Here is a 27026-nt window from a genome sequence, read left to right on the forward strand (position 1 = left end):
TTTTTCTCTATATGTATTTAGCGAGTTTTTCTTACATAACTATGTAGGTTCCATGCCTCTTTTCGATGGAATATCAACTTATATGTCACAATCCTGCCACAGTATCGTAGTTTTATAATTATAATTCTTACAATTAATGTGTAACACCCCATTGCTCCCACACAATGAATGTTACCAAATACCCTTCCCACAAAACTTAAACAACATAAGAAAAGAAATAGAGACAGAAAGTAAAGCAAAATCCAGCAGCACCTTCCCTGAAAGTAGCATAACGAGAGGAACATAAAGTTTATACATAATGTAAAAAAAAATCCACGTAGTTTAAACAGAATACAGAGATAGTAATGAATAATCATGACCAAATAAAAAGAGAGGGAATCTGGCCAACCCAAAAGAAAATTCGACTATCATGAAGACTAGAACATATTAATATCCTAGACTTGAACCCCTGTTTAACATCATTACTAAGCAGTGGTACATTTATTTAAATGTGTAGTGGTCGTGCTGTTACTTCCCTCCTTTCCCAAAATCAAGGATCAAGTGCCTGCATCAAACATTGCAAGAGTGAGATGACACATCTCAGCAAGTAAAAAGATCAACAACGACTAGACAATGTAAATAAGTCGTGCTTAAACAACCACACAGTTCACAATTTCCCTCTTTAATATTAAATTGCAGCAAGTAAACAAGTAACCAATTACTCAATTCCAAAATGAATCACAACGAAAAGATCCACACTATCCACACCACCATGACAGGTGCCACACTTCACCCATGAATGCACATGGCTACAGATGCAGTAATGACTTCTGCCTTCATACCTCTAAGGATATGAAGCTGCATCATAGCCCTTCTCGGGCAACGTATGATGCTTATTGTACCGGTACGGTCGGACCATAAGATCGCGACAAAACTTCCATGCAAAGGATGATGAATGCACTCTGTATATCAACAACATGAGTCCTCCCCAAAAAAATATGTTAAACATACTTCCACCCATTCCAAATAATAAACAACATGGGTAACATGATCAAACCACACCCTCCACATATGTAATCAATAGAACATGGATATCTTCAAACGATGATACCCAACATGGAATATGAGTACGAACACAAATAGCAGAAATATAATCAAGAATAACCAACACTATTTTACTTGCCTTCACCGGGAAACTTGGACAAAGCCCTAAGTGCGATCCTGAAGTCCACCATCTGTTTTTGACACACCACTTAGTGCACAAAATTCACATAACCAACGCTCATAAATGACACCGCACCTACGCACGATTCCAAACCCATCGCAAGCGACTTATCACCCCCATCACCCACCAACTGTAGCGGCGCTGCTTGTCAATTTCATATCTTTAAAATTATGACAGCAGTGGTAACAAAAAAAACTCCAGAAGCATCTGCGTAAAATTCCCCAAAAATTTTGTATACAAATGATAATTAAATTCCAACCCCTAATTAGCCCAAAACAGTCCACAAGATGAACCCTGCAATCTGTTTTTGGACAGCAACATACCCGGATTCAAACAGTGATATCTCCTAAATTATAAATTCGAATCGAGCGCATAAGTACTCGTTGGAAAGGTATGACAAAGCTCTATATGATTGTCCCACTGATCCCCACTAATTACCCACGAAAAATTCCCAGAAATCACTAGAACTACTGCTGTTCGCCCACCCACAAAAATTCTGGACAGCACCTCTACCGATTCACATAGATAAACATATAATCAATTGAATTTTAGCGCAAAAACATAGATAACTTCAAGATGACCTTGAGTTCCACGTTTTTCCTCCTTCCTTCCTCCCACCAATTCTCCAATTGAAACTTGCACCCACACGAAGAAGATTCGACGAGGAAGAACGACACTTGGAGAAGAGGAGATGGGTGGGGTAGCGGCTAGGGTTAAGGAGATGGCTGCTGCAAGAAACTTGAGAATGGAGGGGGGGGCTGCAGCACTTGGGGAAGAGAGAAGAGGGAAGATGGGGGGAGGGTGGCAGCCAAAGGAGGGAAGAGGGGCAGCTGCCCATAAGGGGCCTTAAGAGAGGGGGCGTCTAGGGTTTTGGGGGGGGGGGGGGGAGTGGGCTTCCCACCGCCGGATCGCGATCAACGGCCCAAAACCATTCCTACGCCAGAGCTCCCGACCCCCTCGCGCACACATCAAACATACATTTTACTGTTTTATGGATGTTTACCTCCTAAAATTCCAAACCTCCCATAGCAGGGAACCCGCAAGAGAAAACACAGAAAAAAGTAAACTTCAATTTCTCTTCTTTTTTAAAAAAATTGGGTATCACACTCTACCCCCCTTAAAAAGAATTCGACCTCGAATTTCGACGCTTCTATCAGAACGACGAAAGAAAAAATTAATGAATCAACAAAACTCACCCAAAACGAAAAGTTCAGGATATTTCTGCCGCATGAGCTCCTCAAGCTCCCAAGTAGCCTCGCGCTCAAACTGATTAGTCCACAAGACCTTAACATACTTAATTGATCTCTTCCTCATAACACACTCCGAGGACTCCAAGATACGCACCCGACGACACTCCAGAGTCAGATCCTGATGCACAGCAATTGGTTCCATCTCAATCTGATGGTCTGGATCCCGCAAGAACTTCCTCAACATAGAGACATGAAACACCGAGTGTACCCCCTGCCATGGAATCCGGCAATTGCAAGCGATAAGCCAGGCTGCCCACTCAGGCCAAGATAGTGAATGGTCCAATGTATCTCGGGCTAAGTTTTCTAGAGACACCGAACCAAAAAACTCCTTTAGTAGGTGATACCCTAAGAAGGACTTGGTCACCCACTGCAAATTCCAAGTCCCGCCTCCTCACATCAGCATAACTCTTCTGACGGCTCTAAGCGGCCAAAATATTCTAACGAAATTCCCGAACCTTCTCAGATGTCTGCTGCACCCAATCAGGACCAACCAGAGATCTCTCTCCCAAGGTCTCCCAGCATAGAGGGGAGATACACCGCCTGCCATACAAAGCCTCATATGGTGCCATCTTGATGCTAGCCTGGTAGCTGTTGTTATAAGCGAACTCGGCCAAAGCGAGATGATCCTCCTAGCTACCCTTCCAAGATAGAACACAAGAACGCAGCATATCTTCCAAGGTTTGGATAGTTCGCTCCGACTGACCATCAGTCTGAGGGTGAAAAGCGACACTAAGCGAGAGTTTGGTACCCAATGCACTATGAAGACTCTCCCAGAATTTGGATACAAATTTGGAGTCTCGATCCGAAACAATGGACTTAGGCACCCCGTGAAGCCTGATTACTTCCTTCATATACAAGGGAACCAACTCTAAAGCTGAATTTGTGGTCTTCATGGGAATAAAGTGTGCAGACTTAGTCAAGTGATCCACTACCACCCATATAGCATCCCTGCCCCGAGGAGAATGAGGTAAGCCCATCACAAAATCCATGGTGATATGCTCCCACTTCCACTCCGGAATTTGCAATGGCTTCAGCAAACCTGCAGGCCTCTTATGCTCGGCCTTCATGCGCTGACATACTTCACAGGTGGCCACATACTTAGAAACGTCCACCTTCATCCGCTTCCACCAGAAGTTTTGCTTCAAATCTCGGTACATTTTGGTTTCGCTAGGGTGAATGGTGTAAGGCGTTTTATGGGCTTATCTCAAGATATCCATCTTCACCTCTGATTTCTGAGGCACACAAAGACGACCCCTGAAACGAACTAAATCATTCTCATCAATGGTGAACTCCCGGGGTTTATCATCGCCAACCCTCTTTCGAGCTTCTTGCAATAATCGATCCTACTGCTGAGCCGCACGCACTCTCTCCATGAGGGAGGATTGAATAAGCATCCGAGTCTCCTCACTAGCGGTGCCAACATAGCACAAAGCGATCCCCAAACGGTCCAGATCAGCAATCAAAGGCAAGGCCACTTTTGGAACCACGGACCTGCTAAGGGCATCAGCCACCACATTTGCCTTCCTCGGGTGAAAATGAATGGACAAATCATAATCTTTAATCAATTTGAGACACCATCGCTGCCTCAAATTCAGCTCCTTCTGAGTGAAAATATACTTGAGACTTTTATGATCGGTGTAAATGTCACAAGACTTGCCATAAAGATAATGCCTCCACGATTTTAGAGCGAAGACCACCGCGTCCAATTCAAGATCATGAGTTGGATAATTCCCCTCATGCTTCTTGAACTGCCTTGAGCCATAAGCGATCACTCTGCTTTCCTACATCAACACACAACCAAGACCGATTCGAGAAGCATCCATATAAACTGTGAAACACTTACCATTCTCAGGCAAAGCTAGGATAGGAGCGTTCACCAACTTGTTCTTCAATGTCTGATAGCTGACCTCGCAATCGCTGGACCAGACGAAAAGAACACCCTTCTCCAAGAGTCTAGTCAAGGGCATAACAATGCTGGAAAAATTTGGCACGAAGCGTCGATAATATCCGGCGAGCCCTAAGAAACTTCGGATTTCAGAGACACTAGAGGGTCTCTTCCACTCCACCACAGCCACGACATTCTTGGGATCAACCGCAATGCCCTGCTGACGAATCACAGGCCCCAGGAAAGCCACTTCGGATAGCCAAATGGCGCACTTCTTCAATTTTCCATAAAACTGATTCTTCCTAAGAGCACTCAGCACAAGATGGAGATACCGCTCATGCTCTTCCTCGGTCTTTGAATAAATCAGAATAACATCCAGGAACACGACCACAAAGTCGTCCAAGAACTCATGTAACATCCTATTCATTGCTTCCATAAAAGCAGCAGAGGCATTAGTTAAGCCAAAAGACATGACTATGAACTCGTAGTACCCAAACCTGGTGCAAAAGGTTGTCTTCTCAATATCCTCCTCCTGAATCCTCAATTGATGATAACCAAAGTTCAAATCAATTTTGGAGAACACCTGGGCACCCCTCAACTGTTCAAAGAGAACCTCAATACGGGGTAGCGGATATTTATTCTTGATTATCACTTGATTCAAAGCACGATAATCCACACATAGCCTCTTTCTTTTATCCTTCTTCTCAACAAACAATACTGGGGAAGCCCATGGCGACGTGCTAGGCCTAATGAAACCCTTAGACAGCAGATCATCCAATTGCCGCTTCAATTCAACCTGCTCCTATGGAGCCATCCGATACGGGGCCTTATGAATAGGATGTGTACCTGGAATCAACTTGATTTCAAAAGATGCATCGCGCTCCGGAGGGATGCCTGGAAGCTCTACTGGAAACACGTCGGTAAAGTCACACACCACACATATGTCCTGCACCCGCAAGGTAGCATCACCCTCCACCACCATAGAGTAAAGAATTCCCGACTTCCTTGACCGACGATCCGGAAGCAATTGCGACAACAAGGATAACGTGAACTTTGGAGAACTTCCCAAGAATATCACCTCCCTACCCGACGATGCCTACAATAACACTGTCTTCCAAAAAAGGATATAACTGCGCGATACTGAGATAACCAATCCATATCCAAGATAACATCGAATGCCCCCAAGGAAATCACAACAAGATTGGCCAAAAAGACCTCATCAGCAAGAATGACGGAACACCCCTGACAAACTGAACAACTACTAATGGAGCCATTAGCAGAACTAACCAAAATTGGGTGACCCAACCTCTGCACCGAAAGACCAGTCTGCGACACAAAATTCTCCGAAACAAATGAATAGCTAGCGCCAGAGTCAAAAAGAGCATGGGCCACAAACGAATCAACTGAGATCGTACCTGTCACCATGTCTCCTTGCTCTCTGCCATCTGCAGAGGGTAGCACATAAGCTCCGGAAATACCCACAGAAGAGGAAGCTCCCAGGGTGAAGTTAACAAAAGAACCCCACTGAGTCGTCGGGTGAGGTAGACGCGGAGCTCCAAACTGAGACGGCATGGGAGTAGTCGGTGTAGGAGTAGGCGTAGCCAGATACTAAGGAAAACCCTGCATTGGCACGAACTGAGAAGGCCCAGGAACATAGAACTGCTGCGGAGGGAGTGGAACTGAAAATTGCTGCTCTGCGCTTGACATCATGTTGACAGTGCCCTGCGAAGAGGAGGAAGTCACTGGCTCCCATCTGAGCTTCCCATTGGGATTCCTCCTACACACCACATCCTTGTGGTCCTGACTGCAGATAGAACACCTTCCACTCCATTGACACTCAGCACGACGATGCGCATCACCACAACGGAAACACACCAGCCCCAGCCCGGGCTTAGGAACAACCCGATACCTCTGAGTACTTCCTCTCGAAGTACCTGATTCAGAGGATTTGCCATGGTAGGGGTGGTGGCGCTGGTGCTGAGGCTTGCCCCTCTTGTGGGCTGGACCCCCAGTGTTGCCCCTCCTCGCGTTCTGGCCACGAGGCTGATCAACACCCGAAGACTTCTGTGACTCCATGGTGTACTGGTGTTGCATCTCCACACCTAATGACTGCTCCACTATAGTACGGAAATCCACCAACAGAAAGGCTCCTAGGGCATGCCTGATAGAAGGTTTCAGGCCCTGACAGAACTGGCTCGCCTTCTCCATCTCATTGTAAGCCACATGAGGAATAAAGCGGACCATCTTGTTAAGCCCACTTCATACTCTGTGACAAACTTCTTCTCTTGCTTGTAGGACTGCAAATCAATCTTCATTTTCTCCAGGAAGGTGACCGGGCAGAACCTCCTCTCAAACTGCCTGATGAAAACATCCTAGGACAGGACTCCTGGTGAAGAGGAGTGAGCTGCCTGCACGCCTCTCCACCAAATCTGAGCATCTCCCTTCAGCAGCTGTGTGCCAAAGCGAACACGATCTCCATACACAATCTCAAAGACATTCATCTTATCCTCCATGTAAGTTAGCCAATCCGCCGCCTCGACCGGAGTACCACTGCCATCAAAAGTGTCCAACTTCGTGCCCATCCACTGCATCAAAGAAAGAACACTGACGGGAAGAGGCACCTCAGGCCCGCCACCTGGAGCAGCACCCGCAGGGACAGCACCCCCAGGCACTCCTCCACCACCAGCACCCTGAGCAGCATCCGCAGGGGCCACATGAATAGCTTGCCTCAGAATGGCCAAGTCCTGCTGCATGGCCTACATCGCGGCTAACATTGCCGCCGGACTCATCGAGTCCCCACTAGGAACTTGCGGACTGCCACGAGCCCTACGAGGCGGCATAGCTACAACCACAGGGGTGAAAATAATAAGTAAATAAGATTGGCATAGCACCTCATCAGATAATGTCAAACCAGCACAGACAATAACATAACATATCAATAGTAAAGCAGGAAACCCATCCTATATGTGCAGTGTGTCAATTTATTATTATTCCACTTGCCAGGACCTACAACCTATTCCTTTGATACCAACTATAATACCCCATTGCTCCCACACAATGAATGTTACCAAATACCCTTCCCACAAAACTTAAACAACATAAGAAAAGAAATAGAGACAAACAGTAAAGCAAAATCCAGCAGCACCTTCCCTGAAAGTAGCATAACGAGAGGAACATAAAGTTTATACATAATATAAAAGAAAGATAATCCACGTAGTTTAAACAGAATGTAGAGATAGTAATGAATAATCATGACCAAATAAAAAGAGAGGGAATCCGGCCAACCCAAAAGCAAATTCGACTATCATGAAGACTAGAACATATTAATCCCCTAGACTTGAACCCCTATTTAACATCATTACTAAGCAGTGATACATTTATTTAAATGTGTAGCGGCCGTGCTGCTACTTCCCTCCTTTCCCAAAAGCAAGGATCAAGTGCCTGCATCAAACATTGCAAGAGTGAGATGACACATCTCAGCAAGTAAAAAGATCAACAACGACTGGACAATGTAAATAAGCCATGCTTAAACAACCACGCAGTTCACAATTTCCCTCTTTAATATTAAATTGCAGCAATTAAACAAGTAACCAATTACTCAATTCCAAAATGAATCACAACGAAAAGATCCACACTATCCACACCACCATGACAGTGCCACACTTCACCCATGAATGCACATGGCTACAGATGCAGTAATGACTTCTGTCTTCATACCTCTAAGGATATGAAGCTGCATGATACCCCTTCTCGGGCAACGTATGATGCTTATTGTACTGGTACGGTCGAACCATAAGATCGCGATGAAACTTCCATGCAAAGGATGATAAATGCACTATGCATATCAACAACATGAGTGCTCCCCAAATAAAATATATTAAACATATACTTCCACCCATTCCAAATAATAAACAACATGTGTAACATGATCAAACCACACCCTCAACATATGTAATCAATAGAACATGGATATCTTCAAACGATGGTACCCAACATGGAACATGAGTACGAACACAAATAGCAGAAATATAATCAAGTATAAGACACATTAATCGACCGACGGAATAACCAACACTATTTTACTTGCGTTCACCAGGAAACTTGGACAAAGCCCTAAGTGAGATCCGGAAGTCCACCACCTATTTTTGACACACCACTTAGTGCACAAAATTCACATAACCAACGCTCATAAACGACGCCGTACCTACGCACGATTCCAAACCCGTCGCAAGCGACTTATCACCCCCATCACCCACCAACTGCAGCGGCGCTGCTTGTCAATTTCATATCTTTAAAATTATGACAGCAGTGGTAATAAACAAAAACTCCAGAAGCATCTACGTAAAATTCCTCACAAGTTTTGTATACAAATGATAATTAAATTTCAACCCGTAATTAGCCCAAAACAGTCCACAAGATGAACCCTGCAATCTGTTTTTGGACAGCAACATACCCAGATTCAAACAGCGGTATCTCCTAAATTATAACTCCGAATCGAGCGCATAAGTACTCGTTGGAAAGGTATGACAAAGGTCTACATGATTCTCTCACTGATCCCCACTAATTACCCACGAAAAATTCCCAGAAATCACTAGAACTACTGCTGTTTGCCCACCCACAAAAATTCTGGACAGCACCTCTACCAATTCGCATAGATAAACATATAATCAATTGAATTTTAGCGCAAAAATATAGATAACTTCAAGATCACCTTGAGTTACACCTTTTTCCTCCTTCCTTCCTCCCACCAATTCTCCAATTGAAAATTGCACCCACACGAAGAAGATCCGACGAGGAAGAACGACACTTGGAGAAGAGGAGATGGGGGGGGTGGCGGCTAGGGTTGAGGAGATGGCTGCTGCAAGAAACTTGAGAATGGAGGGGGGGCGGATGCAGAACTTGGGGAAGAGAGAAGAGGGAAGATGGGGGGAGGGTGGCGGCCAAAGGAGGGAAGGGGGGGGGGGGCGGCTGCCCACAAGGGGCCTTAAGAGAGGGGCGGCTAGGGTTTTTTGGGGGGGGGGGGGGAAGTGGGCTTCCCACCGCCGGATCGCGATCAACGGCCCAAAACCATTCCTACGCCAGAGCTCCCGACCCCCCGCGTACACATCAAACATACATTTTACTGTTTTACGGATGTTTACCTCCTAAAATTCCAAACCTCCCATAGCATGGAACCCGCAAGAGAAAACATAGAAAAAAGTAAACTTCAATTTCTCTTCTTTTTTTTGAATATTGGGTATCACATAATGATACCATATTACATCCTTACTGTCTTGGTGTTGGTTGGAATTTTTTTAGTGTCCCTGTAGTGAATTACTTTTGTGTCTTCATAGTCAATAGATGGGTTCCATAGGCTGCAAGTTAGGGAATGCCATAGTTGGGATATAGTAATGCAGTGGTCAATCCTCTAGGTTAGTAGACCTTCTAAATAATGATATATTCATCTGATGTTTTGCTGAATGCTGAATTAAGGAATCATCTCGTAGTTTACAGTTTATTTATATTACCATTTTTATTAGATTTGCTAATAAGGTTAGAAGTAAATTTCTGGTATCATGGATTGACTGGCCATTTAATGGAAATCTTTGAGTGTGAGATTAGTAATACTTGGTAGGATTACTATTTTTTATTAAATTTGCTAATAAGATTAGCAGTAAATTTTTGCTATCATGGATTGACTGGCCATTGAGTGGAAATCTTTGAGTGTGAGATTAGTAATGTACTTGGCAACTCTTGCTTTTAACTTATCTTGTTCATTAGGAACTACAAACATGCCAAATGGAAATACTCAGGATTATCAAGCTGTCCATTCTTCTATTCATGGGCCACTGCTTCATTTCTGCCAGAATCCTTTGCATAGTATGCAAGCACCTCAAATACAAGTGCCCCATCAAGAGTTCATCGATAACAATGTGGTGCATGGTTTAAATCCTTCTGCCACAGGACTTCCTTTACATCCAAGAATGCTGGCTCTCCCATTCAACGCTGAACACACTTTTGGGCATCCAATGCACCCAACATCCAGTATTGTTATTAGCGCTACCGAGTAACAGTCGCGAGTGTGCACAAATGTACGCCTCCATCCTTCAAAAATATGTGTCAAACAGAATGTTCAATCATTTTATCAGCATACAAGTGTCATATGCCATTGAACGAACTTGTTTGTCTCCTAATGGGGCAGAGTAAAATCCAACACAATAGATATGATAAAAGAACCTATGGGGGAAATAAGATGACATTGTACTTTGTAAACTATCACAACATAGTGGTAAACTAAAAGATATGATTAACTGAAGCAGTTATTGAGGTACATTAGCATTATATGATTATTAGAAAGTACTCAAGATTAATCTAGATGCTGGTTTGAACTAATGAATCATTGCTTTATATATCTAAAATGTAGAGTTTTGTCTCTTGCCCCTCAAACACTACAGGTATGCCCTGCAATCATTATAAATCAGTACAGAGCATATGACACTTATGGCTTAATTAATTCCTTCTTTTGATAATACCTGTCTTTAATCCTGCTTCACGACAATCCAGTTGAGAATTACAAACGGGCTAACAAGATTTTTAATGTGGATTCTCAACCAGTATGTTGCTGCTCACATTTCCAACTTTGAAAATACACTTCAATTACTGTTGTTTACTTAATGTTTATTTATCCAGGTTCATGTTTGGGATTTTTCAGGGCAGGAAAACCTGATATTAATGAATGAATGGAATGGACTACATGACTACTTCCATGCAGATCAAGCGGTAGCATCAGCTGCCATATCCGATCCATCTATATGCCATCTTAGAAGTTTTAAAGCTCCTTGTTTGCATGTAATTCAAAATTTACTATTAGCCATTGTTCCTGAACAGCCCTTGATTTTATTTCTTGAATGTACACCTGATTCGTCTAATGGAATCATGGACAATAGGTTGTGCAGCTGTGTTGGTTATGAGTTACAATGATCCTAAGGCGTCTGTTTTGTATGTTGCCTATTAATTTTGACTACTTTGTACCATTCATTTTGCATCTGTATAGTTGTTTGTTGATTACAAAATGAAAAATATCTGATACCAACCATTGATAATTTGGTACTCACTAAGCAAAGCCAAAGATAAGTGTTTGAACAAATATCGATCTATCTATGTGATATGTGTAAACTGTAACAAAGTACGGGCACCAATGTGATCACTATGCAAACATTTATCGAATAATATGTATGGCGTCGCAAAGCACGGGCACATACCTAGTAAGGTACTAATTTTAGAGGAAATATTTCTTTGATTGAAACCTCGCAGAGGTTGGACACTTTGCTAGAGCCTGGAGATGAAGGAAAAACCTAAATCAAAAGGAGAAAAACTCAATTGCTCGAGAAGCAGCTACTTATGTGCGACCATCATCTTATTTATAAAGATATTACACATTCCTAGTATACCGTTAAATATTTTAGGCTAAACCACTTAATTGTAGGGGCAAAATGGTCTATTTTGATATTGATGCATTTAACACCCACAAGCAATTTATGACCTCGTTTTGTCTCAATGCAAGTTTTGAGATAGATCCATGTGCTACCTTAGTTCCCGCTAGAACTTCACCCGGGTTTTGAGACCCAACTCAGAAACCATCCAGTGGTGGTTTCATGATCCAAACCAACAAAACCACTATGGAGTAGCATATCCTCTATGCTCACTCCAATACCTTAATATGTTTCACTGGCAGTCCTCAACCGCTTGATCACCAAGTCCTCAAGATGGCTCCGCTTTACTTGGTCAACCGTTATCTTGACTTGGTCAACATTGTGTCCTCTTCTATATACTCTTGCACTTGTCGATATCTGTAGATGTCAAACACCACAATCAATCGTTTGGCTTCACTAGTCCCTTAGTCAAAGCCTCAATATCCGTTCTTCACAACCCCTAACCATCAGCATGAACTCACTTGACCTTCACCATGATCGTCATATATCTTCAAGCTCCACACTTGCGTATAACAAGCTAAGAGATATGTTGTGGACACCACAACTAACGCTAAGGTTAGTCAATACCAAACCAAAGCCGATCATCTCTTTGATAATCACTAATCACACTTAAACACCATGGCACATCTCAACCATTTGTTTGCAATCTCCACCTTAACAAGTGCATTGTCAACACCAACACAAAGAGATGGATCAAAAGAAAAAGAAAAATGAAGAACTCACTCAAATGACCAAAAGACAAATTAAAACCAAAACATGGTCATTTGAAAGGATCAAAGCAAGCAAAGGCTCAACACAACTAGCAAAAGAAAAAAATTCCCCTAAAATATAAACTCCCCTTGGGCCAAAGACAAGCTCGGATACAAGTCCCAAACGAATGCATGCTCTCAACAAGTATTGTTCCCTTTGGAAAGTATGTTTTGTGTGTATCATTATCTGCCTTGTTGTCACATATTGTCACAGATCTTTATGCAATAAAATGCTTTACAAAAGATGATTAGAATGCTCTTCAAGTACAAATAAAACTTGACCAATTAAAAGTAGCCTCTTAAGCTAGCCTCCTATATAGCTAGTCCACTTTCACCCAAAGTGGGATACTTGTTGATTGCGTAAGTACTCACTCTTGCCTTTTCCACTCCAATCCTATGTACTTTTTAAAAAGATAGAAGAGAACAAGTGTCCTAGACACAAGAGTTCTAGGACTACTGAAAGTTCCCTATGCCCGAGAACAGGATCTGGATATCGCCTAGAGAGGGGGTGACTAGGCGAATAATAATTATCACTATAAAACTTAAAACCCTACTCTACTCGAAGACTGGATCATGACGAAATGAAGATTGCTTCGAGTAGGTGGCAACGGAAATGAAGTTCCTATCTCAAAGAGTCTTGCACTTCACAAGTAACTTATACCATCGATAAGAGTATATGAAGTGCACACCATACTAAAGCAAGAGACAAAGAACATAAATAGAGACAAGACAAGAGTCACAACACAGAGCACGCAGGACACAAGGATTTATACCGTGGTTCGACCAAGCCTCAAATGCTTGTCTAGTCCTCGTTGGAGTTAGCCACACCTTGGCTTGGAGTATCTTACATCGTCCTCCGATGTGCTCAAATATGTCAATGTGATAGATAGAGCTTTCCAATATGTTTATGGTTGTTACAACGTTGTCACGGCTGCTTAAAACCTTCTTGATAGCACTCCAGCAGAGTAACATTGCTCAAGACCTTGATCTTGCTCTCAGCAGCACTCCCCTCTCTCTAAAGGCTTACAATTGTGCCTCTACACAACTTAGAGAGAAATACACAAGAGAGGGAGAGAAAAATGATTTACAATGAGTCTACAAAGTGTTGCTGCACTTGGGAGTCTTTCACACATGTAGATGGACGCCCAGGGGTCCTTTTATAGCCCCAAGGGAGCCCCTAGCCATTGGTTCTTCAAATGGGAAGCAATCAGCCTTCCCTGTCTGCGTGTGCACCGGACTATCCGGTGCTCACCGGACTGTGAGCAGTAGCTGATTTCCTTCCTTTACTGGCAAAGTTGACCGTTGCCACCCTTCGGCCACATGGCACACCGGACAGTCCGGTGTGACTTGATGACCATTGGCTTGGCTGATGTGGCCAACGCTGATTGCGTGGTCGACCGTTGGTCAGGCGTGCGGCTGGCGCACCAGACAGTCCGATGCACACTGGATAGTCTGGTGATTTATAGCCGCAGCGCCCCAATAGCTTACCGAGAGCGGCATGTTCGTCGGAGGCGCCTGCCTGGGCACCAGATACTTTTCGGTGCACACCGGACAGTCTGGTGCTCCCAGACTGGTGCAACTTCTTTACTCCAATTTGTCTTCTTTTGGGATGATCCCTAGACTTAGACACACACAGTTAGCCACTAAAACAATTGACTAAGTCTTGGGATCATACCTCTTCATTCCAGGATTTCTGATCTACTTTAGACAAAGCTTCAAAACCATCAAGTCAACTTGACTTGATCTAGATTAATACACATAAGCTCCAACACCTTGCAAAAGGTCACAAAGGACATATCCAAAAATATGAACAACCCAAACTAAAGGTCAAAGTGAACTTAGCTCTTTTGGACTGCTTCCAGTTTTGGTTTTGACATTGCTCCTCCTTCTAGTGACCTTGTTCACTTCTTGAGCTTGATCTTGAGCCTTATGACTTACACCACATAACTGTAGACGTTACCTCATTGGTTGTAAGTCATGTCCTTATGTAGTGATCCTTGATGCACCATAACTCTTCTTAACTCGATCAACCTTGACTTTGCAAGTCTTCTTCTTCACCCATGTCTTTGGGTTCCTCGGTCTCCTTGACCTTCTCCCGTGCAGACGGTACCTCAAAGCTCTTCTTGCCTCCATCCTTGGCTTGATCAGTTGTATCTGAGTTACGCACACCGAGTCTCACTTAAGCAATGTCCATCTTACTTGTGGTGTCCATTATTGTAACACCTCGGGATCCACAAACACTCTGAAATGCTACTAAACTACACAACTAACATTCATATATAAAATTTCGACAACATCTCCTTTGAAAATTTGCATAAACGTGGAAGCAACAGAGTATAAACATATATCATGATAGGAAAACATACTAGACATTAATAATCTGCTAGCAATGGGAAGATAACCATAACAACATAAACTAAATTAACTAGTGTGCACGACTAGTTAAAAACAAACATCCTTGATAAGAAGTTTCTAATTAAATCATGGTTGTGTCTGGGCAGCGTTATTATGAGAGTGAAGGTGGACGTGCTGCTACTTCCCTCATTCCCAACATGAATCAAGTGCCTGCATTGAGTAATGCAAGAGTGAGATGAAACATCTCAGCAAGTAAGTTGTTTTGATGAGATATTTAAACCAAAAAATTGAATTAATCAACATTTTAAAGGGATCACAATTGAGATCAGAAATACTTGTAGATATAGAACTCAATAGTCCCAGAATAACCATTGCCATCTCATTTCCTCGAACAACCACAATAGGTTGTATAACACTTTCCTGCGTCAACAATACCTGCAAATATCACTTCAATGTATGCATAGGAATGCTATGTGTAAGTCCTCTACCTCCATACCTCTTAGAGTATAAAATCGCACCATCTGCAAATATCACTTCAACGAATGCATATGAATGCAATGCATATGTCCTCTGCCTTCATACCTCTAAGGGTATGAAGCCGCATCTTACCCCTCCTCGGGCAACGTACGATGCTAAGTTGTACCGGTACGGTGGGACCATAGGTCACGGCAAAACTTCAGATGCAAGTGAATCATGCAATGTATATGGCATGCTGCATTTATCAATATACTTCACTTCCTTCACATACAATACAAACCTCAAACAATACTTCGTTTACCTTCAGATACAATACAAACCTCAAATAATACATCATTCACCTTCGGGGGTGTGAATTAATCTCGTGGGTCATACTCGAATCATCATCATCATCATCAATATATGATTAAGCATCAATATAATACAATCAAGTAAAGCATCACCATAGAGTTCAATTATGAAAGAATTCGATGATTCTGAATATTAGAGTGTAGGCGATGAAACAACAAGTCAAAACGATAGCAACCACCGCTACATTCACTTGCCTTCATCGAAGAAGAAAAATGTACTAGGCATGATCCGGAGTGTATACACCTGCTGCGGGCAGAAAACTTAGTACAAATATTTCACAAACATTTGCCAACAATCAACAAATTGCTCCTACACTTGAAACCAAGACCCGGTGGAATGACTCCCACCCTGAACCACATGCCAAAGAGCAGCAGCGCTGTTTGTTAATTTTGTATCTTTAAAATTATAACAGTGGTGATATGAAACAAATACTCTAGGAGTTTCTACACAAAATACTCTACAACTTCGGTATTCAATGGATAATTAAATTTTGCCATCTATAAGTTCTAAAACATCTGACAAGATAACTGACTGAATCTGTTTCAGACAGCAGCCTAGTTAACTTCAAAATTCGATATCTCCCAAACTACTCAACCAAAAATTATGAAATTCTGCTGGCTGTAATAAATGTTATCCCTATACAAAAGTCTCCATAGTTGGAAAAGCCAATTCAGCCATTTACTAGATGAAACCTACCAGTAAACAGACCCGCTCATTTTTGCCAGGCAAACAGGAACAACCACAGTAAAACCAACATAACTGGTGTTTCCAAATTCATATGAATGCACTCTTTAATAATCTGGAAAGCTTATGAAATTATCTACAACTTCTTTTACCAATCTAAAGTTTAATTCTGTTGATAAAATTGACTAAATCTTAAGAGAACAGATTATGTACAGAATTGTGACACTGAAAAACTGCTATAATCAAACTGCAATAACTTTCTGATCTGATATCCGATTGAGGTGTTCTTCACGGCCACAGAAAGATCTACAAATTATCTACGACTCATATATATACTTTTTATTTTTTTGAGGCAACTAAGACCATGGAAAACTGGCATGAACAGAAACTGTCGAATCTGCCATTCTGCAGGAAACTAAATTCGAGATCAAAACCTAACCCCACATCTAATCCAACCTCTAATCCAACCTCTAATCCTTTAATTCCCATGATCCACAACCTCCACAAGCACATAATTACAGGGAGGAACAAGGATTTCATCCATACCTAGGGTTTTCCCCAAGAAAATCTTCAAGAAGAGATGGGGAAGAACATCTCCTTGATCCTCTCTCCCTCTTCAATTCAACGTGCTCCTCCTCTTCTCGATCCTTGCTGCGTGGGGGAGATCTAGAGGGAGGAGGAAGCCATGGAGAGGGTAGGGGGCGGCTGCCAATGGGGAGGAGAGGAAGAGAGGGAGGGGGTGGCTGCAACAAATTGGGGAGAGGGAGAGGGGGTCGGCTAGGGTTGGGGAGGAGGGGGGCTCCCATCCACCGGATCGAGATCAATGGCCCAAACTCGCTCTCCCATTTGAACTCCCGACCCCAGCGGAAAAAATGCTAAAAGGGCTACTGTTTCCTGAGGAATGCCTCCTGAAACTCCAAACCCCAATGCCACAGAACATGAAAGAAAAGAGAAAAAGAAGTTTAACTTCTTTTCAGAAAATTGGGGTATCACAATTATCTATAGATATTCCAGTCTTTGGGCCATCACACTTGTTCATTTGTGTTGAACCCTGTTAGCTTTGCATTAAGCACCTGCTCAACACTTAGCACACCTGTTAGTCCTTTAATTGGGTTGTCATCCAAACTACCAAAACCCACAAGAGATCTTTCAATCTCCCCCCTTTTTGGTGATTGATGGCAACACAATTAAAACTTACACAAGAATAAGATTTAAAGCACAACCTTTTGAATTCTAAGTTATAGAATGCTCCCTAAATATATGCTTACATTAAAATCTCAACTTTGGCCTTATATGCCAAATTGCACATAACTAGGCTAATTTCGAAGCATTACTATACCTTAGCACCCGTGGGATGCATTGTGTCAAGAATCAAATCATGATGTGTATGACACACAAATGCACAAAATCAGAGTTAAACACCAATTAAATGGATATACCACAGGAATATCAACCTACCACTATTCACCATTAAGATACCAAGTTAAAGCGCCCGAAACACATGAATATCTATCACAAGATAAACAACAAACACAATAGATACCAATTGATTCATATCAACGGAAGCACTAATTATGCATTATCACCATATAATACAACAAGAAGCATATGATAAGCATTATCAACAAAACTAACACATTCTTCCCATTAAGATCATAGGAACTCAAGGAAACTCCTTTGAGTCCTTTAGCACACAAAAATTAATCTTCACCCTAAAGATATCTTCACCCTAAAGATATCTTCACCCTAAAGATAAGCTTCCTCTTAGGTCGAGGTAAGCTTTAATGCACAAATTATCCCCCTTTGACATCAACACCAAAACCATATTCAAGCAAGAACATAGGATGATGTCAAGGGACAACGGGGTATTAAGCAGGGAAAATGCAACACACTAACATTACTCCCCCTTACACATTAAACATATGCAACACAAGCAATGGAGGGAAATTAAGGTACAAATATGCAAAAAAGGTCAATACCTCCTTTTGTACCTTTACCATGTGATGGTGTACTTTCCATCAAGTAGGCAGAGTTCCTTTTGTCATCAATTTAAGATTTCCATCTTGAAAGCTTTATCTCCAGGGAGCTCCTTCACACTTGTGCCTGATCCTTTATCCTAACCTTTTCTTATTGCTAAGACACCAAACTTAGAACAAGTTATAGTATTGTGGCACAAGAGGAAACTTTTATTCTAGTAATCACCAAGAGATACCAATTGAAGCACACTATCGAGGCTACGAAATGAAAGATCATCACCAACATAGCTCCATAATATTTAAAGACAAGCATCTAGGATCACAAACTATTATAGGGCACGAGCAATCTTTAAATACACAATTACTCACAACTTTAGATACCAATTACTCGACTTGTGGAGGTAACCAAGTCCTGATTGCTCCATTTCTTGCTCATATTCCCTTTTCCACCTTGAGACTATATAGGATCACTCAAGAAACATTTAGTCTCAAAAGCCACAAGCTATGTGTGCTCCCCCTAAAGTTGTGCATCAAGTCTTTGAATGACTTGCACATTGCACATTCTAGCATCCCTCGGAACTAGAGGGGATCACAACATAGCTTGGTCTAGGCATAATATATCAATTCATCACAAAAAGATACCAATTGAATAGATGACATAATACAACTTATGCCTCAAGATCTATAACATTTTACAAGCAACCTAGGCACGCTTCACACATGATGATCATTACAACACATATACCAATTGAAAAACGACAAGATCATACATACAAAAACCAATATCTAAGCGCACCATTATCACAAATAAATTTTCTTAGGTACACCAATTTAAGGGGGTCAACATATTAAAGCATAAAGCACCTAAGCCTACTACCAATTGAAAGGCAGGAACATAGCTATGATCACAATCAACGAAACTTCAAGATATTTAATGAAATTGCATAGTTCCATTCTCCATGCCTTTGCCTTTTACCTGAATGCCATCGATGACCGCTGGCTTGGCTGACGTGGCTGATGCTGATTGCGCGGTCGGCCGTTGGTCAGGCGTGTGGCTGGCACACCGGACAGTCTGGTGCACACTGGACAGTCCAATGATTTATAGCCGCAGCGCCCCAACATCTTCCCGAGAGTGGCCTATTCGCCAGGGGCGCCAGCCTGGGCACCGAACACTGTCTGGTGCTCTCAGACTGGTGCAACTTTTTTACTCCAATTTGTCTTCTTTTGGGATGATCCCTAGCACTTAGACACACATAGTTAGCCACTAAAACAATTGACTAAGTCTTGGGATCATACCTCTTCATTCCAGGATTTCTGATCCACTTTAGACAGAGCTTCAAAACCATCAAGTCAACTTGACTTGATCTAGATTATTACACATAAGCTCCAACACCTTGCAAAGGTCACATAAAACATATCCAAACATAAGAACATCCCAAACTAAAGGTCAAAGTAAACTTAGCTCTTTTGGACTACTTTCGGTTCTGGTTTTGACACTGCTCCTCCTTCTAGTGACCTTGTTCACTTCTCGAGCTTGATCTTGAGCCTTATGACTTACACCACATAACTATAGATGTTACCTCATTGGTTGTAAGTCATGTCCTAATGTAGTGATCCTTGATGCACCATAACTCTTCTTAACTCGATCAACCTTGACTTTGCAAGTCTTCTTCTTCACCCCTGGCTTTGGGTTCCTTGGTCTCCTTGACCTTCTCCTGTGCACTCAGTACCTCGAAGCTCTTCTTGCCACCATCCTTGGCTTGATCAGTTGTCTCCGAGTTACGCACACCGAGTCTCACTTAAGCAATGTCCATCTTACTTGTGATGTCCATTATCTATATTTATTCTAGTCTTTGGACCATCACACTTGTTCATTTGTGTTGAACCCTTTTAGCTTTGCATTAAGCACCTGTTCAACACTTAGCACACCTGTTAGTCCTTTAATTGAGTTATCATCCAAACCACCAAAACCCACAAGAGAGCTTTCAACTACGACGAGTTCTAAGCCTATGACCAACTACTCAGCTGTGGAGGGTCTACTGGCAAATTTATAAATAATGTCGCAATTATGTAATAAATACTCTGCTAGTTATAAAAAGCATTGTATTTTGTTATTATCCATTGTATGACATCATTATACATGTGATTCTCGATCTGAATTGCGTGTGTACTGGACATTTGATTTTGTCCTTAAAATCGGGTGTGATATATAGGTTGATCCACCTAGAGCACGAATTTTCAATACCTTGAGCCATTTTGAAATCAACATGATTTAAATTCTTATTTTCGACATGACTTTGAATTTTGTTTTAGATCATAATTTGTGAACTCCTTTGAAACCTCCTTGGTAAAGGTGTGTGACTTTGAAAAAATTCAGCTTGTCTAGAGTTAGTTTGAATCGATTTTGCGTTTTGGAACCTTGATTGAGGCTGCTGAAACCATGATTGTTTTGGGTTGTTTCAGAGTTTTTGGTGATTGTTTTGTAATTCATTTTTTTGTTGGACTTGTTTATGCACCAATAACTTTTCTAGAAACATACAATGACTAGTTGATTGCAATATTTTTAGTGTGAACATTTTCTCCATCTACATTAAATTTAAGAGCCCAATTCTTGATTTCAGAGGGTCCCCCCCACAAACTCATTTTTGGTCGATTTTAGGGCTTCATTGTGTTTTTTGTCATCAACTAGAATATCCAACTACTAGCTGGCATTTAAGTACCTCTCTTGTATCTTTTAGAGTTTTATAGGTTTGGGTGTACCATTGAGAAACAAGCCAAAATTATCTTAGTGCAAAGAATTTTTATTAGATCCCATTCATCCTACTCTGGTCATCTGATTTGGTCCTTTGAGGAACAACTCCACGAGGTACCCCACACATCAGCACATCTATAGGTGGCCTTATCTTGGCTTGGGTTGTTCAGGGACAAGTTAGCCATATATGACGATAGCTATTCCAGTGGTGGACAAACAATGGCATAGAGAGAAGTGGTAGTGCTAGTATAAAACCATGCTCCAAATGAGCAAGATTTGATTAGGGATGTAAATGGTTGAAAGAAATCTCATTCGTTCCACACTAATTTCTATATTTGTTCCACTAAAATTCATATTTTTAGACAAATATGAAAAAGGTAAAAAACAGGATGAGAAAAATACAAATGGAACAAAACAGTTTATTCCATGTGTCTTGATCGTTTTATCTCGTATTAATTCAGTATTATACCATATCGAAATAAGATATATCTCATTTTTATGTTGTTAGCCAATCCACTGCCCTACCTACACAATGTTCCATGTATTTCTGTTTGCAAAATTATATCCCATAATTCTGTATGCAAAATTGTACGGTGGCAAGGACATAGAGGAGAAGGACCAAGAGCAAGATGATAAAGAGAAGGAATATATTGAGAGTGATTTTAATGTCATGGGTAATCATATTGAGCTTTAAGTTGTAATTATAGCGTATTGTATTCAGCTTGAGTTTAGTGTTATGTGTGGTTGACTTTTGTGAACTGTCGGTGTGCTTGCACAATGTGTGTGTCTACTTAATTAATTACACATTGATATTGACTTGTTACATATTTTTATAGACCTATTATAAACTATTTTTATGTACTTATGTTACTCATATTAATATATTATTATCCTATAGTTGTTGTTTATTGATGAGATTATATATGATATGGATAGTGTTTTTGTTTTATCTTTCCGATTTTGTTTCCATCACTACCGGAATCTAGCTCTTTGTCGAGTGCTCGGCGCTTTGCCGAGTGCTTTTTGTCGGTCTTTGCCGAGTGCAGCACTTGTCAAAGTCCTGCTCTCGTTAACGATCACGTTTACCGAGAGCAGGACTCTTGGTACACGAAGACATTCGGCAAAGACCTCTTTACCGAGTGCTAAACACTCGGTGAAGGCCGACGCTCGGCAAAGGGCCGTCAGCAGCTGTCTATAGCTGACGACCATTATCTTTGCCGAGAGTCGGGATTTGGCACTCGACAAAGCAGCTACTTTGTCGAGTGCCTCAAGCTCGAGACTCGTCAAGCCATACTTTACCGAGTGTCTAGGATGGCACTCGATAAAGTATATTTTTATTTTTTCTTTTTCCATCCAAACTTTTTGTGGTATGTTGCTACACTATGTGGACTTACATGTTATATTTTGGCACAATTATAAAAGTGTTTGCTATAACTATTAGATTTTTTTTAATTGAATTTACTCGGATAATTCAGATTTGAACTGCAAGTCACTCAAAAAATAGAAACCGTGAATGCAAAAATGATATCCATGTTAGGTAACAGAAGCTATGACCAATTTCAGGAGCAGACCGGAATTTTTGAGCACCATGCTCACTAAACATGATCGTGAACTTGCCATCAAGTTGTTTAAAAATTGTATAAAACACAAACAAAGTCAGAAAATCATGAAACTTATCCACATGTCATGATATCATATGTAGAAGCTGTGATAAAAATTTGAGAATGTTTTGAGAAAGTTGTGACGCACTATGTGTAGAAACCTAGCCGGTCTATAATGAAATTCTATGATTTCATGTGTAGGACACTTAGGTTTCTACACACAGTGTTTGATAAGTTTCACGAAATGTTTTCGATTTTTTATCACAACCTCTACATATGATATCATGAAATGTGGACAAGTTTCATGATTTTCTGACTTTGTTTGTGTTTTATACAATTTTTAAACAACTGGATGGCAAGTTCACGATCATGTTTCGTGAGCATGGTGCTCGAAAATTCCGGTCTATTACTGAAATCGGTCGTAACTTATGCTAAATAACATGAATATCATTTTTGCATGCATGGTTTTCCATGTTTCGAGTCACTTTCAGTTCAAATCTGAATTATTTGAGGAAATTCAATTAAACGGACAAAATATAATAGTTATAGCAAACACTTTTGTAATTGTGCCAAAATAGAACGTGTAGGTCTACATAGTGTAGGAACAAACCACAAAAAGTTTGGTTAGGAAATGGGAAAAAATAAAAATTTACTTTGCCGAGTGTCCAGGTTTGGCACTCGGCAAAGCGTTGTTTGCCGAGTGTCGGGCGGGCGACACTCGGCAAAGGTTTTTTTTAAACAATCTTTGCCGAGTGCTTGTCAGTGGGCACTCGGCAAACAAATCTTTGTCGAGTGCCAAATCACTAGTACTCGGCAAAGTGTGTTTTAAAATTATAAAAATCTTTGTTGAGCGCCAGGTCGCGGGCACTCGGCAAAGTAGTTTTACATGTCTTCTGGGAATTCTTCTTTCTTCCTCATTGCCACTCACTCTCGCTCACCGGCCGTGCTGCCACGCCGCCGCGCCTACCCACCATGGCACCCCTCGCCGACCGCGCTCGCCCAACGCTGCCACGCCCGCCTGCCGCGCCCCCACGCTGTAGTGCCCGCGCCCCTTCGCCGCCATGCACCGTCCACGCCTAGCATAGACCGCCGCCTTGCCCGTGCCCCTTCACCGACGCCACCGTCCACGCCGAGCACCAAGCTAAGGTACAAACTGATTTTGAGCTCTTTGTTGCTAAATATTGTGAAATAGAGGTTTGCTTACTGTGAAATAGAGGTAGGTATTTTTGTGTGATTGTGAATTGTGAAATAGAGGAAAGATAACTGTTTTTAGTGGTCACTTTACATGCGTTAGCTAAGTCTTGTACTTGTGCAAACATGAGGGATCACTTAGATCCTTGGTTTTTAGATTACCTAGTGCGCATAGCGAGATATATGTGCCCCTTATACTGGTGCGGAATCTAACATCGATGATCTCATTGATATGATTTTGAGAACAAAGATGTTTATGTGGTTATTGATGCATTGATGTATATGTGTGGATGTCAGCTATCGTGCTGCTACTTTTATTTTAGGTTTTGGAAACCTTATCGTGCAGGGGAGGTGCTGCAGATTTTTTTTATTGATAGACTCGATTATATATGTTAGAGGATGGAGGACCGTGAGTGGATGTACAGGGCCGTGTAGGAAGGAATGATGTCACCCTTGAATGGATTAGAAAGGCCGATGATTTCGTGGAACGAGCATATGACGAAGCTGCTAAAGGAGCGAGTGTAGTCCCATGCCCGTGCAACAAATGTGCTAACCGGAAAAGAAAATCAAAGAAGGCCATGTTAGAACATATTTGGAAGAATGGGTTTACGCCGGACTATGCTCGGTGGATCTTCCATGATGAAGCGCATCGTACGAGAGAGGAGGTGGTGAGACAACACGTCGAGGATTATGATGCTGAAGCCAGGGTAGCGGATATGTTGAATGACTATCACGAGGCACAGTTCACTGGAGGATGTATGGAGGACAAGCCAGACCCGACCGCAAAGGTGTTCTACGACATGTTTGACGCGACACAGAAGCCCCTTCACGACCAGACAAAGGTTTCTCAACTGGATGTCATTGGGCATGTAATGGCGCTCAAGTCACAGTACAACATGAGTCGAGACGTATTCAATGGCTTGTTGATGGTTATTGGCCGCCTGCTTCCGGAGGATCACGTTCTGCCAAAGAGCATGTACGAGGCATAGAAACTCCTTCATGCACTCAAGATGACATATGAGCAGATACATGCTTGTCCGAAGGGCTGCATGCTATTTAGGAAAGAATATGCGGAGGAAAAGTACTGTCCGAAGTGTAAATCGTCTAGGTTCATGGAGGCAGGCTCTAGTAATGGACAGAAGAGGCAGCTCAACATCCCTGTGACAATCCTACGCCACCTTTCGTTCATACCAAGGATCCAGCGTCTATACATGACCGAGGAATCTGCAAAACAGATGACATGGCACGAAAATGGAAAACGATACATTCCTGATAAGATGGTGCACGCATCTGATGGTGAAGCATGGAAACACTTTGATGCCATTCACAGTGATATATTATTTCTAACTATCTCGTTGGTTTTCTTGCAGCAGGCGTCACATGGTGGCCAGCCTTGCTCCATCTTCTCGGCTTATGCTATGGCCCATAAGGGCAAGGCGATGTCCGACGTCACCTACAACCCGGATGACGGACTCGAGGCGTATAGCAACCCTGCCGTCTATAGCCGCCTAAGTGAGTGCACTGTCATGGCTTAGGAGGTCCATGGGCCTGATTACGATCCAAGGACCGAGGACATCGACAGAGATGTCCTTATTAGGGTCAGAGGAGGAAAGATGCATGGGTGGTATTGGATTGCCGACGGGGCAATCGACTCATCGTCCACTCCCACTCTATCTCAGGTGCGAGCAAGGAGCACGAGCTCGAGCCCAGCCATACGACCTCGACAGGACAACTCACATCATCACATACTGCAACTCGAGGTTAGTGCTTCTGTAACTCGTCATTCCTTGAGTTATATACCTTCTCTTTGAGTTATTATAACATTGGCTTGGAATATTATACACCTAGCTAGAAGAAGAGAGGAGGGAACGCTAGGAGATGGAGGCAAGGATGATGGAGGAGCGAGAGGCCCGCTTGGCAGATCAGTAGACGATGGCGGAGATGTTCCAATACATGCAGAGCCTTGGCGCCGCACATGGTTTCGCTCCACCACCTCTGTTGTTCCCTCCAGTTGACCCTACTCAATTCCATACTATTATGAGTATCAAAATTCTAGTTCTTCATGATATATATATTCATCTGTTATAACACATGCAATCTCTTCTCTGTGAAGGGACAATCTGGAGCCGCATCCAACAACCCTCATGGATCCCCCAGCCCATCGCCGCACCAGTCCAGCCACCCACCTCGATGAGATATTATCTTTGTTAGTGTTGTTAATACTTTGTGATATAACCCAGTCTAAACTTGTTTGATGTTGGTAATGCTTTGTGAGATACTTGAGACTTTTGTTCTTGAGTGTTGGATACATATGTTTGTGTTCGAACATGTTGGTAATGCTTTGTGAGAACTTGCTTGATTTATGGTCTTTGTGACATATGTGATGTATATGTTATATCTGCGATGATTATGTGATATCTTTTGTTTGTTTGGATGTAATAGCAAAAACAACTAAAAAGGGGTATACTGGTCACTTTGCCGAGTGTAACACTTGGCAAAGAGGTGATTTGCCGAGTGTCTAGGACATAATACTCGGCAAATACGGATGGACACTCGGCAAAGACGGAAACTCTTTGCCGAGTGTCACCTAATACGCTCGGCAAAGGGATACTCTTTGCCGAGTGTCACCTTGTAACTCAGCAAAGGTTCCGTCTCCGTTACCAACCGCCGTGACGACGACTTTTCTTTGCCGAATACCTTGTGACACTCGGCGAAGTCTTTACCGAGTACCCGATAAAAAGTACTCGGCAAAGAATCCATTGTCGATGTACAGTTTGCCGAGCTCTCTTTGCCGAGTGTCACACTCGGCAAAGCCTTCACCGAGTGTTTTCCAGGCTTTGCCGAGTGCTTTAGACACTTAGCAAAGAGGTTGTTTCTGGTAGTGCATCATCACACACATTCAATGCCCGACCCTGTTTATGACAATTCCGATCTGATATCTGATTTTGAATTAAAATTGTAAAAATGAAAACAGGAAAGAGTTTATAATTTTATAGATGTTATGTGCAAACCTCTTGTTTTGCACTCAAATGGCAGTATCATATGATTTTATATATCTATTATGTGAAACTTTCTAAAA

At 42.1% G+C, this 27026-nt stretch overlaps 1 long non-coding RNA gene across 1 annotated transcript; it reads right to left on the reverse strand.

Annotated features, from left to right (window-relative positions):
- Positions 1-1168: 1168 nt before the first annotated feature.
- On the reverse strand, positions 1169-9284 carry LOC103635577 (uncharacterized). Its single transcript, XR_002264693.3, has 3 exons — positions 9051-9284; positions 5755-7780; positions 1169-1214 (listed from the first exon to the last, which is right to left on the reverse strand). It is a non-coding gene; the product is annotated as an uncharacterized lncRNA (long non-coding RNA).
- Between the last annotated feature and the right edge of the window lie 17742 nt (positions 9285-27026).

This window comes from Zea mays, chromosome 8 (assembly GCF_902167145.1).
Source record: "Zea mays cultivar B73 chromosome 8, Zm-B73-REFERENCE-NAM-5.0, whole genome shotgun sequence".
NCBI lineage: Eukaryota > Viridiplantae > Streptophyta > Magnoliopsida > Poales > Poaceae > Zea > Zea mays.